Source organism: Schistocerca piceifrons, chromosome 9 (assembly GCF_021461385.2).
Source record: "Schistocerca piceifrons isolate TAMUIC-IGC-003096 chromosome 9, iqSchPice1.1, whole genome shotgun sequence".
NCBI lineage: Eukaryota > Metazoa > Arthropoda > Insecta > Orthoptera > Acrididae > Schistocerca > Schistocerca piceifrons.
This window is the reverse complement of record NC_060146.1, coordinates 61,195,590-61,209,636: the sequence shown is the minus strand read 5'-3', so window position 1 is coordinate 61,209,636 and position 14,047 is coordinate 61,195,590. Positions and strand designations below refer to the sequence as shown.

Below are 14,047 nucleotides of genomic sequence, written 5' to 3'. Positions count from 1 at the left end.
TTCGTCTTCCCCTCTCCTTCCCTCTTTCCTGATGAGGCAACAGTTTGTTGCGAAAGCTTGAATTTTGTGTGTATGTTAGTGTTTGTTTGTGTGTCTACCGACCTGCCAGCGCTTTTGTTCGGTAAGTCACCTCATCTTTGTTTTTATATATAATTTTTCCCACGTGGAATGTCTTTTAATGTTTTACAAGTACGAACATACTGGCTTCCTACATCACCGTAACTGCGCAAGCATGGTGACGCCTCTTATCTGGCACTCTCTGGCAACTGCTGAAATGAATCTATTTCGAACAGGTTGCATGAAAACATTGCGAATTGTGGTTCGAAAAGCGTTATTTTCAAAGTAGATTTTCTTTTACGCAAGATGAACTATGTGCACGAATGTATGATGAATTTTTTAAATCTCAGAGCGTTTGCTCTCATTTAAAAATCAACTCTTTGATGACGAGCCATGTAGAAGATTTTTGAGCCCAGAAGATAAAGAGATTTATGTTGGTATTAAAAATTTTGCTGGCGTATTTGTATGGTGTATCTTAACGTGTAACATGCGCTAAACAGATCAACATTATATGTGAAAGCTTAGCTTCTCTTGTAGCTTATTAATCTTAGAGACAAATATTATATGTGAAAGCTTTGCTTTTCTTGTAGCAACACTATGTATAGTAACTTAAATCATTAACTTTCCTTGTTGGTGGAATTCGAATTCATACTTCCGTAATATGAAAATTTGCAGCGTACATGTTGCTGCTTATCAAAGATCTTTCCAAAATGTGTTTTTTCCCCCTGAGTTTTGTTTTCTAAAGTGCCAAGAAATTCTATGCTGTTGTGTAAAACCATATCTGTTCAAAGTATTGATAAGTTTTACAGTTCCGATGGAAAGTATACTATCACTTAATATGGAAAAAGTGTATTTTCACCCGGGAGAAAATGTATTATTAACCGGGAGATCCGGGAAAAATCTGGGAATTTTTTTTTTCTTGTCCACATATACACCCTGAATTAGCATGCAAATAACAAAATGGCAGATATTGAAATAACTGATCACGGAATAGAAAATCAGCTGCAGTCACTTAGTAGTGGAAAGACATCAAGACCAGATGAGATACCTGTAAGATTCTACAAAGATTATGCGAAATAACTTCCTCCCCTTCCAGCAGCAGTTTATTGTAGATTGCTGGAGGAGTGCAGGGTACCAGGTGACTGGAAGAAAACGCAAGTCATTCCAGTTTTCAAGAAGGGTCGTAGGACAGATGCACATAATTATAGGCCGACGTCATTGACGTCAATCTGTTGTAGAATTGTGGAACATTTTTTACATTTAAGAATTATGACTTTATGGAGAATGAATATCCCCTCTATAAAAATCAGCATGGATGCTGCAAAAAGAGATCTTACGACAGTCGGCTCATTCTGTTTCTCCGTGAGATCCACAGCACTGCAGACAACAGTGCTCAAGTTGATGCTGTGTTCCTTATCTTCAGGAAGGCATTTGACGCCATCCTGCACTACTGTTTAGTGAAATAAACTACAAGCTTACCAAGTGTTAGACCACATTTTCAACTGGATTCAAAACTTCCTTACAGATAGAACTCAACATGTTGCTCTTAATGGAATGAAATCAACAGATGTAGAGGTAATTTCTGGAGCTCCCCAAGGAAATATGAAAGGACCATTACTCTTTACATTGTATATAAATGATCTATTAGAAAGCATTGGACTGTTTGCAGATGATATGGTTGTCTGTAAGAAATTAGCAATGCCAGAAGGCAGTATCATTTTGCAGAACAACCTGCAAAGGATTCATGAACGGTGCCGGCTTTCACAGTTGACCCTAAATGTAAATAAATATAACATATTGTGCATACATAGGAGAAGAAATCCACTACTGTACAATCACATCGTTGACGTCAAATTTCTCGAAACAGTATTTACCATAAAATATCAAGGAGTAACTATCCAGAGTGATCTTAAGTGAAATGACAACATAAAGCAAATAAGAGGATAAAAAGATGCCATACTCAGATTCTTAATCTTAAGGAAATGTGACTCATCAACAAAGGAAGTGGCTTATAAGGCAGTTTTTCGACAAATTCTTGAGTATTTTTAATCACTATGGGATCCTTACCTCATAGGGCTGGTTAGAGAGAGAGAGAAGATCTAATGAAGAGCGACATGTTTCATCATGAGATCATTTAGGTGATGCGAGAGCATTACAGAGATGCTCATCACACTTCAGTAACAGACAATACAAGAGAGGCATTGTGCATCACAGAGAGATTTACAATTGAAATTTTGAGAGAGCACTTTCTGGAAAGAGTCACATAACATATTATTCCCTCTCACATACATCTTGTGAAATGACCACGATGAGAAAATTTGAGAAGTTACAGCTTATCAACAATCATTCTTCCCATGTGCCATTGGCGAGTGGAATAGGGAAGGGCAGATCAATTAATGGTACCAGAAATACCCACCACCACACACTGTTAGGTGGCTTGCAAAGTATGGTGTAGATTTAGAAGCTCAGAGATATTAATTATGACAGTGTACATGTTGCTGCGTATCAAAGATCTTTCCAAAACGCGTTTTTTCCCCCTGAGTTTTGTTTCCTAAAGTGCTGAGAAATTCTACACTGCTGTATAAAACCATATCTATTCAAAGGATTGATAAGTTTTACAGTTCCGATGGAAAGTATACTGTCACTTAACATGGAAAAAGTGTATTTTCACCCGGGGAAATAGTTCAGTGTGGGCTTGGCTCCTCTGCTGACGAAGGATGCTGTGCAGCTGAAGAAGAACTTGTTTATTATCATTTGTGGGTGGCACAGAGAATGTGACACTGCTTACCCAGTGGTGACAGCTGCTGACTGCTGATTGCATGTTCTGCTGTTGTGTTTCCAGGTTCCTGTGTCCCCTGGACATAGTAAGTGTGGCTTGTGGCAATGGTTGCAGGTAAGGGCTCAAAGATTAGTACCACAGTGAGGGCAGAGGTGACTGGATGCTCTAGTTATACACTCAGGACAGTGGCCAAATGTGGCTCCTGGTGCTCAGATGTCTATGTGACAGGCAGCAGTTCTTGTCCTGGCTGTGGCAGAAGCATCAGGCATAGCCCAGAGTAGCAAAGGCTCAACATCACATTGCTGCCTAGCTGTTGGTCGATGATGAGATGGTTAGTGTGCTGATTCCTGCCATTTATGTTGGTTCATCTGAAATGTGCTGGTGATCCTCAACAGCTGTAATTGACTTGCGCTGCTTCTGCTTGGAAAGTCAGATGTTAGTGGCAAGTGTGGCCTGTCATCACAGAAGTGGTGCGAAGCCACTGACAGTGCAGTCTCCGTGCTGGCTGTGCCAACATTGTAGTTGCCTGGTTTTGGCACGACACTCGTATGATGGTTTCAAGTCTCATTTATAACTTTACCCCTTTACAGGATGGTTACAAAAAGAAATGTGGGGTCCTGCCCACTTGTCGCTTCTAGGGTGCCTAAAGGATGCTGCATTCGCGGTTAGCTATTCAACTATTCAAGCAAGTCAAATTAATAGTTTTTATTATAGTAACGAAGATTGTCAATACTTAACTTTGGACTTGCAAGAACGTGTTGCAAGCAATGGGCGACGTGCAAACAATCAAAGTCCTTTGCTGTATACAGGGTCCATGTAAGCAATTGACATGGATGATAAGTCACTGTTGTCATAGTGCTGTACTAGTACTGTGCCAGTACTGTGCCGTTGAGGCTGATAGGAGTAGCGCTTATATTCTCTTCTTGTAGAGGCCGCTCCTGTTATGGTGTGGTCCTAGTTAGCAGGCTATTGGTTGATGTCTTCTCACAGCCTTCTCTGCGCTTGTGTTCTTTGTCTTCATGTTGGCACTTGTGGTTACGTTAGAACAAGAAAGATCATGTGTTAGGTACTACTTTCATTGTAATTAAGAGGAAAAACCATCTTTTTGTGGATTTCCTGGCATAAGTGCACATACTGTGCAGACTCAGAATCGAAGGGAAATTTTTCGACTACAGCCTCATATTGGGTCATTCCCCAGTTGAAGAGGAGATGCTTTTTGTGATGAGTTAGATGAAGTATACAGTGAATGTCTGAAAGAAAACTGTAAGATAATTTTTGGAGATTTGTTGTTGTTGTGGTCTTCAGTCCAGAGACTGGTTTGATGCAGCTTTCCATGCTACTCTAGAGATATGAAAGCAAAAATAGGAAAAGAAGATTATGAGCATCAGTCTTGTATTGGAAAATTACTCAAATGACAATGGAATCAGACTTGTACAATTCTCTTCCTTGAGAAATATGGTAATAGGTAGTACAACTTCTTAACCCTCAAGCAGGAATGCTTTTTTTTCATAATAGAGCAGCACATGGCATACTTTGTGCAAAAGTAAAGAATTTTCAGTTACTGAAGTAGACAATCAGATAATTGGTAGAATTTGCGGCTAATGAGTTATGATTTTTATTTTCATTTCATTCAGTAGGTATTCCCACTTCCTTCCTGTATGTTAGATGAGAGTTTGTAGAATGCCTTTGCACCCAAGTACACAAATCCAGTTTGAAAAGTAGGCGAGCAGGCAAAGTGTGTACCAGAACATTTTTTTTTTAATTTTATGCTGTGGCTGGCTGTTCCTAGTCACACATTGCTGTTGCTCAGTCAGGTTCAGGGGAAAAGAAAGAATAGAGAAAGCACATATTTCTAATATATATGGGTATTGGATATCTATCCAAATCTCCTTTTCCCCGATGTCCCTCTCCATTTCGTCCTCCTTCCCCCTCCATCCATCACCTCCTCCCCCCTCTCTCTATCTTCTTCTCCTCCTCCTCTCTCTCCCTCTCCCCTCCCCCCTTCTCCCCCTCTCCCATTACTCCTTTCCACATTCTGTGCCCATTTCCTCCCACTCCTCTGACCGTCCCCCCTTCCCCTCTCTGACCTTGAACCTCGTTTACTGGTATTCCAAATTCAGAGACCGGAGCGAGAGAGGGGGGAGAAGAAGATAGGCAGAGAGAGTGGGGTAGGAGGTGATAGAGAGATTGGAAAGGAGGAGGAAATAGACAGGGATGTGGGGGAGAAGGAGGTCAGTATTTTGCCAGTGGCAAAGTAGTGGTAAAACAAGTTCCCATCACATCACTAAAGTTAAGCACTGTTGAGCTTGGCTAGCAGTTGGATTGGTGACCATTTGGGTCAGCTGAGGGCTGTTGGCAAATGGGGTGCATTCAGCTATTGTGAGGTCAGTTGAGGAGGTACTTGTTGGAGATATACCAGCTCAGGTCACAAAAACTGACAATGGCTGGGACTGTGGTGTGCTGACTGCACGCCCCTATCCGTATGCAGTTACACCTATCACCCAAGTATGACATTGCAGTCTGTCAGTACCATTGGGCCTTTGGAGGCCTGTTTGGATGGAGTTAGTTTTAATTAGCCAATAAGCCATAAATACAACTGTTCTGTTAACAATGTTCCACAATATATAATTGTCCATCCAAATGTCCATTAGAGAATTAGGTTAAAATTTGAAGTAAATTGACCAAGAAATTTTTCAAGATTTTTGATAATAACATTCTCACTTCATATACTGCATACACTATGTGATCAAAAGTATCTGCACGCCTGGCTGAAAATGACTTACAAGTTTTTGGTGCCCTCCATTGGTATTGCTGGAATTTAATATGGTGTTGGCCCACTCTCAGCCTTGATGACAGCTTCCACTCTCGCAGGCATACGGTCAGTCATGTGCTGGAAGGTTTCTTGGGGAATGGCAGCCCATTCTTCATGGAGTGCTGCACTGAGGAGAGGTATCGATGTTGGTCGGTGAGGCCTGGTACGAAGTCGGCGTTCCAAAACATCCCAAAGGTGTTCTGTAAGATTCAGGTGAAGACTCTGTGCAGGCCAGTCCTTTACAGGGACTTATTGTCGTGTAACCACTATGCCACAGCCCGTGTGTTATGAACAGCTGCTCAATCGTGTTCAAAACTGCAATCGCCATCCCCAAATTGCTCTCCAACAGTGGGAAGCAAGAAAGTGCTTAAAACATCAATGTAGGCCTGTGCTGTGATACTGCCATGCAAAACAACAAGGCTGCAAGCCCCCTCCATGAAAAACATGACCACACCATAACATCACCGCCTCTGAATTTGCTGTTGGCAATACACACACTGGCAGATGAAGTTCACTGGGAATTCGCCACACCCACACCCTGCCATCGGATTGCCACATTTTGTACCATGATTCGTCACTCCACACAACGTTTTCCACTGTTCAGTCGTCCAATATTTACAGTATTTACACCAAGCAAGGTGTCGTTTGGCATTTACCAGTGTGATGTGTGACTTACGAGCAGCCGCTCAACCATGAAATCCAACTTTTCTTGCCTTGTGCCTAACTGTCATAGTACTTTCAGTGGATCCTGATGCTCCTTGGAATTCTTGTGTGTTGGTCTGGTTAGATGTCTGTCTATTACGCGTTACAACTCTCGTCAACTGTCGGTGGTCTCTGTCAGTCAACAGACGAGATTGCCTGTATGCTTGTGTGTTGTGCATGTCCCTTCACATTTTCACTTCACTATAACATTGGAAACAGTGGATCTAGGAATGTGCAGGAGTGTGGATATCTCATTTACAGACATATGACAAGTGACACCCAATCACCTGACCACGTTCGAAGTTCGTGAGTTCCGTGGAGCACCCCATTCTGCTCTTTCACAATGTCTAATAACTACTGGGGTCACTGATATGGAGTACCTGGCAGTAGGTGGTAGTACAATGCACGTAATATGAAAAACATTTTTTTGGGCATGTCCGGATACTTTTGATCACATAGTATATTTATTTATACATTGTATGTATGAAAAATAGGTAAATTAATTTTTTTTTTTTTTTAATGATCAGCTTCAAATATGATTAAGATATAAATGTATGTACTGGTAGCTGGCAATATAATTCCAAAATCCCTAAAAAGACTTCTGCAAAGAATGATCTGATACATACAGATCATTATTTGTTATAATACTTACTTTTTTGCACTCACAGCCAATGTATATTATTCAGCTGAGAAAGTTTACACAAACACACAGGGAAAACTACACTAAAAATGATTTTACTTCTGTGTGGGACCACAGTCATACAAAACTTTCTGAAAGATGTAACCGTCATTTGACTGAACAACATTAAGGAAGTTCAGGTATAATACTGACAGAACACAGGCTGTGTGGAAAATGCTTTTATGATTATTAAGTGACATTTGTTCCAGGTAGCTATTACATCACTCTTGAAGCATCTCACTCAACAGTGGCTGCTCAGTAAATTCTTGCTTTCTTTTCCCTTCATGAAAAATGCAATCTAAACTTATCACCAACTACCTACCACTCCTGCAGGCTGTTTAGCTTGCTTTACTGAATACTTTTCCATTCAGTTGCCCTGCCAAATACTGATATGAAATTCATGGTGCACTAACTGTCAATGAAGAACCAAAGCAAACCTTCAGATAAATCGTACTATATTCTGGATCTTTAATAACTGAAGAAAAGCTCCTGTACAGCTACATCTTAATAATATACTCTTCATGGGACATCCACAGCTGCTGCTGAACTTTTTTCATGATAGATAAATCCATTCCAGTTGTACTTCACAAAAACTTTATTTGGAACAAAAAAAAAAAAAAAAAAAAAAAAAAAAAAAAAAAAAAAAAAAAAAAAAAAAAAACCATATACATGACCTGGATTTCAGGATGGAAATCCAATCCAGATGATTGATTGCACACAAGAAATTGTATGTCACGCAAAAAATCCAATAAATTTATCAAGTATCATGTGAGAGCCCATGTGGATGAAGCATGATAAAAACCCTTTGAATCAATCAGTACATCTGGTGGACAGGAGCATATAAGTGCCAAACCTGCCACAGGTCCTGGATGCTTAGCAAAACTATTGAACAGACAGAAGATGAGAATTATTTCTTGAAACCTAAGTCATGTGTAAGATTTTATTCTACTAGAGGTTTTGTCAAGTACAACTAAAACAAACAAACACCATCCAAACAGGCCTTGAAGGCCCAACAGTATCAACGGGCCGCCGTGTAATCCTCAAGTCCTTAGGTGTCACCGAATGTAGTCAGCAGACCATTCACCTGGCCATTGTCAGTTTTCATGACCAGTGTCGCTACTTCCCAGTCGAGTAGCTCCTCAATTGGCTCCACAAAGGCCAGTGCACCCTGCTTGCCAACATTACCTGGCAGACCCGGGCGGTGACCTATCCAAGTAGTCAAGCCCGACAGCACCTAACTTCGGTGATCTGACAGGAACCAGTGTTACCGTGGCAGCAAGGCCATTGGCATCAAGTAGAACCAGGGCAGATTTATTTCTTGTGATAAATCTCAGTAGTTTTGCAGTAAATTATAAGGGGCATTCAAAAAGAAATGAGCTGGAGGCATAATTACAGAAACCAGTACCTGTATGTTAGAAGTATTGACCCTGGCTGTTGAGATACTTGTCCCACTGTGACACAAGACTGTGAATGGCTGTCTCATAAAATTCGCAGGGCTGCAATGTTAACCAGTTCCGTATGTACAGCTGGACATCGTAATCCTAGGTGAATCGTTTGCCCCACAGATCCTTTTTAAGGAAACCAAAAATGGTGTAATCATAGGGCTTTGAGGTCCAGACTGTAAAGAGGTTGGCCAAGAATGTCCCATTTGAATATCTGCAGGAATGCCACGATTGTGTTGGCCTTATGAAGCTTTGCATTGTCGTGAAGCAAAATGATCCCAAGGGTGAGATTGCCTGGTCGTTTTGATTTGATCGTTTGGCGAATGGTGGTCAAGGTTTCCATTCACTGTGTCCCGTGCTACAGGAAGTGAATCAGAAGGGGGCCATCTTGGTCAAAGAAGAACGTCAGCATAACCTTTCTGATTCACCTCAGACGACGACGTCCAGCTGTATGTGCGGAACTGGTTAACATTGCAGCACCAGGAATTTTATGACACAGCCATTCACCACCTTATGTCACAGTGGGACAAGTGTCTCAACAGCCAGGGTCAGTAGTTCTAACATAATCGTACTGGTTTGTGTAATTATGCCTCTGGCTTCTTTCTTTTTGAATGCCCCTTATGCTTTACTAAAAATGTTCTGATAGTCAGCTAGTCATAAAGTTATGGTTGTTGTAGTTGTAGTTGTCTTCATTCCAAAGACTGGTTTGATGCAGCTTTCAATACTGCACTATCCTGTGCAATCCTCTGAATAACTACTACAACTCAAATCCTTGTAACCTGCTTACTGCATTCATCTCTTGCTCTTCCTATATGATTATTACCTCCCACACTTACTTCCAGTTCTAAATTGGTGATCCCTTGATGTCACAGAATGTATCTTATGATCCAATTCCTTCTTCTAGTGAGTCTGTACCACAAATTTATTTTCTCCCCAGTTCTGTTCAGTCTGTCCTCATTAGTTACATGATCTACCCACTGAAACTTCTGCATGCTTCTGTAGCACCACTTTTCAAATGTTTCTATTTTCTCCATCCTAAACTGTTATTTCATATCTATACATGGCTACACTCCATACGAGTACTTCCCGAAAATATTTCCTAACTCTTAAATCAATATTTGATGTTAACAAATTTCTCTTCTTCAGAAACACTTTTCTTGCCATTGCCAGTCGACATTCTATATATTCTCTACTTTGGCCATCATCAGTTATTTTGCTGCCCAAATACCAGAACTCAACTACTATTTTCATAGTCTCATGAAATAATGTAATTCCCTCAGCATCACTTGATTTAATCCTTGATTTGCTATGTCCTTGTTTTGCTTTTGTGGATGCTCATCTTATATCGTCCTTTCAAGACGCTGTCCTTTCTGTCCAGCCGCTCCTCAAAGTCCTCTGCTGTCTTCAAAAGAATTACAATGTCTTTGGCAAACATCCAAGGTTTTATTTCTTCTCCCTCTACTTTAATTCCTACTCCAAATTTTTCTTTGGTTTTCTTTACTGCTTGCTTACAGTATAGATTGAATAAGACCAGCAATAGGCTACAATCCTGTCTCACTTTTTTATGAGCCACTGTTTCCCTTTCACGTGTCTCAACTCTCGTAACTGCTGCCTAGTTTCTATATAAATTGTAAATAGCCTTTCACTCCCTGTGTTTTATTTTTACTTCCTTTAGAATTTCAAAGAGAATATTCCAGTCACATTGTTAAAATATAAGTCTACAAATGCTAAAACATAGTTTTGTCTTTCCTTAACCTTCCTTCTAGGAAGATTCTAGTCATTATTGCCTTGCATATTCCTACATTTCTCTGGGTTCAAAACTGACCTTCGCCAAGGTTGGCTTCTATCAGTATTTCCAATCTTCTGTAAATAATTCGTGTTAGTATTTTGCAACAATGACTTATTAAACTGACAGTTCTGTAATATTCACACCTGTCAGTGCATGCTTTCTTTGGGATTGGAAGTATATTCTGCTTGAAGTCTGAGGGTATTTCACCTGCCTCATACATCTGCTCACCAGGTGGAAGAGTTTTGTCATGGCTGGCTCTCCCAAAGCTATATGTAGTTCTGACAGAATATCAGTTACACCAGGGACGATGTTTTGACTTAGTTCTTTCAGTGCTCTCTCAGATACTTATTGTGGTGTCATATCGATCATCTTTCATTCCTGTAATAGTTATGGTTAGAGCATGAATAGCTGAAATTTTTTGTCAATTTGGTTGACTGCTCATTTAAAAAATTAAAATTTTAGTGAAAAAATATTTCTTGTATATTGCCTTATTCAGCTATAAAAACATATCAATTGTGATGGGGATCGTAAATAGGTGGCACACAGAAATGACAATAGTGTTCAATGTGTTGAGGTGCAATACCAACTCAAGAAAAGTTTAAGTTCCTAGTATCACATAACTGATCAAAACCAGGGAATTTTCAGTTTCTTGTGTGATGCCTGCTGTCAGTGAGTTAAAGACTGATGCACTAGATTGTAAGACTGAACCTCAATTGGGCAAGTGAGGTCTACATTGAAATTATTTTTGTTTGTAGTATTATGGTTGCGACTTTAATAGTTAATCCTGAAATTCAGTCCTGTTACCACCCACAAATTCTTTAATGGGGTAAATGTATTGACACATAGAGTAAGAATCCAATTACAACTTTTTTAAGACCAGGAGTGAAGCTGGAACACTGTTCCATAATTTTCATGGCTGTGGCATCTTTATAAGCATACATGTATCTCAGCAAACACCACTGTTTTTCAAGTGTCCTTCAGTTTTCTGAGTAAAGTATTTATATTGGTCACAATCACGAATGGGCCAAGTATCAGACATAAGTCCCGTGTTATCATTAGTTAATCTAACCCTCTGCCTTTGGTTGGTGAGGTATGATACCACTGAAGTAAGAGGCCATAATGTTTTACTTTCTCTAGCAATTTTTTGTTTGTCTACACAATCATAATTGTGGCCTGGTCACAGAAAATGCCAAAATGGTGGTTTTTCACGTTTAATTCTATCAGAACTGAGTTTGTGGAATCTTTTATTGCTTTCTCTATTAACAAGCCTTTACAGGAATTCAACTGAGCAATTGCCAAAAGATTGTTACAAAAAGGTGATTCAGTATTCTGTTATAACCTACCTTCACAAAATTATTTGAAAATAATTAGAGGTTACTTGCTTATTACCAGTCTCATAAATAGCTGTTAACTATTGCACAAAAGTCCTGGGAAATTAAATCTTGCTCATTGTTTACAAAATTAATTAATCAGGAGTGACACACTCATACCAGTGCAAAGTTTCAGCACTTTGACACATTATCATCATTCTGTTTCAGTGTAATGTACTAATGCTAAGTTTTTTCATCCCACAGGAAACCACAGAACTAGAAGAGGACAGAATACGGACTGGATAAAGAAATGTCTGCATGTAAAATCTGCCTTGAAAACTCTAGTAAGAGCCTGAACGGAATATTGTCTACAAGCATGTAACGGAATATTGTCTACAAGCATGTTTTGAGGCAAACATCTACCATTGAGTGTGTATGGGCTGTTGATAACGATTATAGACAGCCAAAAATGGTATCATTAGTGAGCAGTTTCATGGACATTAACTAAAGCAAACTTTAAAAGGAATGTGCTCACATGTGCTCTCGGCTAATAACATCGCAAATCTATATATTTTGTGTATAATCCATACAGTTCTTTATTACTCTAATTCTGATTTCTCCTTAATCTCTATTTTGTATAACAATTTAATATTCCAGCCAAATGAAGTAAATGCAATGGTGACAGTCTCTTGTGTTTGTTATTGGTGAAACATTACCTTCTTGATGAAAAAACATCATTGTGATTGCTTGTTGTACACTTGGAAGGATAAATAAATGGACAAAAATGAAATTTCTGTTCCTATCTTCATTTTTTATTAAAACCTGCACAAATCCTGAGGGCAATAATTAAAGTGCAATTTGTACTACCTGGAGTGGGAATTTAAGGAGATGGGACCTGGATAAACTAAAAGAACCAGAGGTTGTACAGAGATTCAGGGAGAGCATAAGGGAGCAATTGACAGAAATGGGGGAAATAAATACAGTAGAAGAAGAATGGGTAGCTTTGAGGGATGAAGTAGTGAAGGCAGCAGAGGATCAAGTAGGTATAAAGACGAGGGCTAGTAGAAATCCTTGGGTAACAGAAGAAATATTGAATTTAATTGATGAAAGGAGAAAATATAAAAATGCAGTAAGTGAAACAGGCAAAAAGGAATACAAACGTCTCAAAAATGAGATCGACAGGAAGTGCAAAATGGCTAAGCAGGGATGGCTAGAGGATAAATGTAAGGATGTAGAGGCCTATCTCACTAGGGGTAAGATAGATACCGCCTACAGGAAAATTAAAGAGACCTTTGGAGATAAGAGAACGACTTGTATGAATATCAAGAGCTCAGATGGAAACCCAGTTCTAAGCAAAGAAGGGAAAGCAGAAAGGTGGAAGGAGTATATAGAGGGTCTATACAAGGGCGATGTACTTGAGGACAATATTATGGAAATGGAAGAGGATGTAGATGAAGATGAAATGGGAGATACGATACTGCGTGAAGAGTTTGACAGAGCACTGAAAGACCTGAGTCGAAACAAGGCCCCCGGAGTAGACAATATTCCGTTGGAACTACTGACGGCCGTGGGAGAGCCAGTCCTGACAAAACTCTACCATCTGGTGAGCAAGATGTATGAAGCAGGCGAAATACCCTCAGACTTCAAGAAGAATAAAATAATTCCAATCCCAAAGAAAGCAGGTGTTGACAGATGTGAAAATTACCGAACTATCAGTTTAATTAGTCACAGCTGCAAAATACTAACACGAATTCTTTACAGACGAATGGAAAAACTAGTAGAAGCCAACCTCGGGGAAGATCAGTTTGGATTCCGTAGAAACACTGGAACACGTGAGGCAATACTGACCCTACGACTTATCTTAGAAGAAAGATTAAGGAAAGGCAAACCTACGTTTCTAGCATTTGTAGACTTAGAGAAAGCTTTTGACAATGTTGCCTGGAATACTCTCTTTCAAATTCTAAAGGTGGCAGGGGTAAAATACAGGGAGCGAAAGGCTATTTACAATTTGTACAGAAACCAGATGGCAGTTATAAGAGTCGAGGGACATGAAAGGGAAGCAGTGGTTGGGAAGGGAGTAAGACAGGGTTGTAGCCTGTCCCCGATGTTGTTCAATCTGTATATTGAGCAAGCAGTAAAGGAAACAAAAGAAAAATTCGGAGTAGGTATTAAAATTCATGGAGAAGAAATAAAAACTTTGAGGTTCGCCGATGACATTGTAATTCTGTCAGAGACAGCAAAGGACTTGGAAGAGCAGTTGAATGGAATGGACAGTGTCTTGAAAGGAGGATATAAGATGAACATCAACAAAAGCAAAACAAGGATAATGGAATGTAGTCTAATTAAGTCGGGTGATGCTGAGGGAATTAGATTAGGAAATGAGACACTTAAAGTAGTAAAGGAGTTTTGCTATTTGGGGAGCAAAATAACTGATGATGGTCGAAGTAGAGAGGATATAAAATGTAGGCTGGCAATGG

At 39.7% G+C, this 14,047-nt stretch overlaps 1 protein-coding gene across 1 annotated transcript in view; it reads left to right on the top strand.

Moving 5' to 3' along the window:
* Window positions 1-12,269, top strand: part of LOC124717284 (speckle-type POZ protein-like) — an 86,684-nt gene extending 74,415 nt beyond the window's left edge. The window contains exon 4 of the mRNA XM_047244099.1: window positions 11,835-12,269. The gene's annotated coding sequence lies outside the window, so the exon portion shown is untranslated. The remainder of the gene's footprint in view (window positions 1-11,834) is intronic.
* The last annotated feature ends 1,778 nt before the right edge of the window (window positions 12,270-14,047 follow it).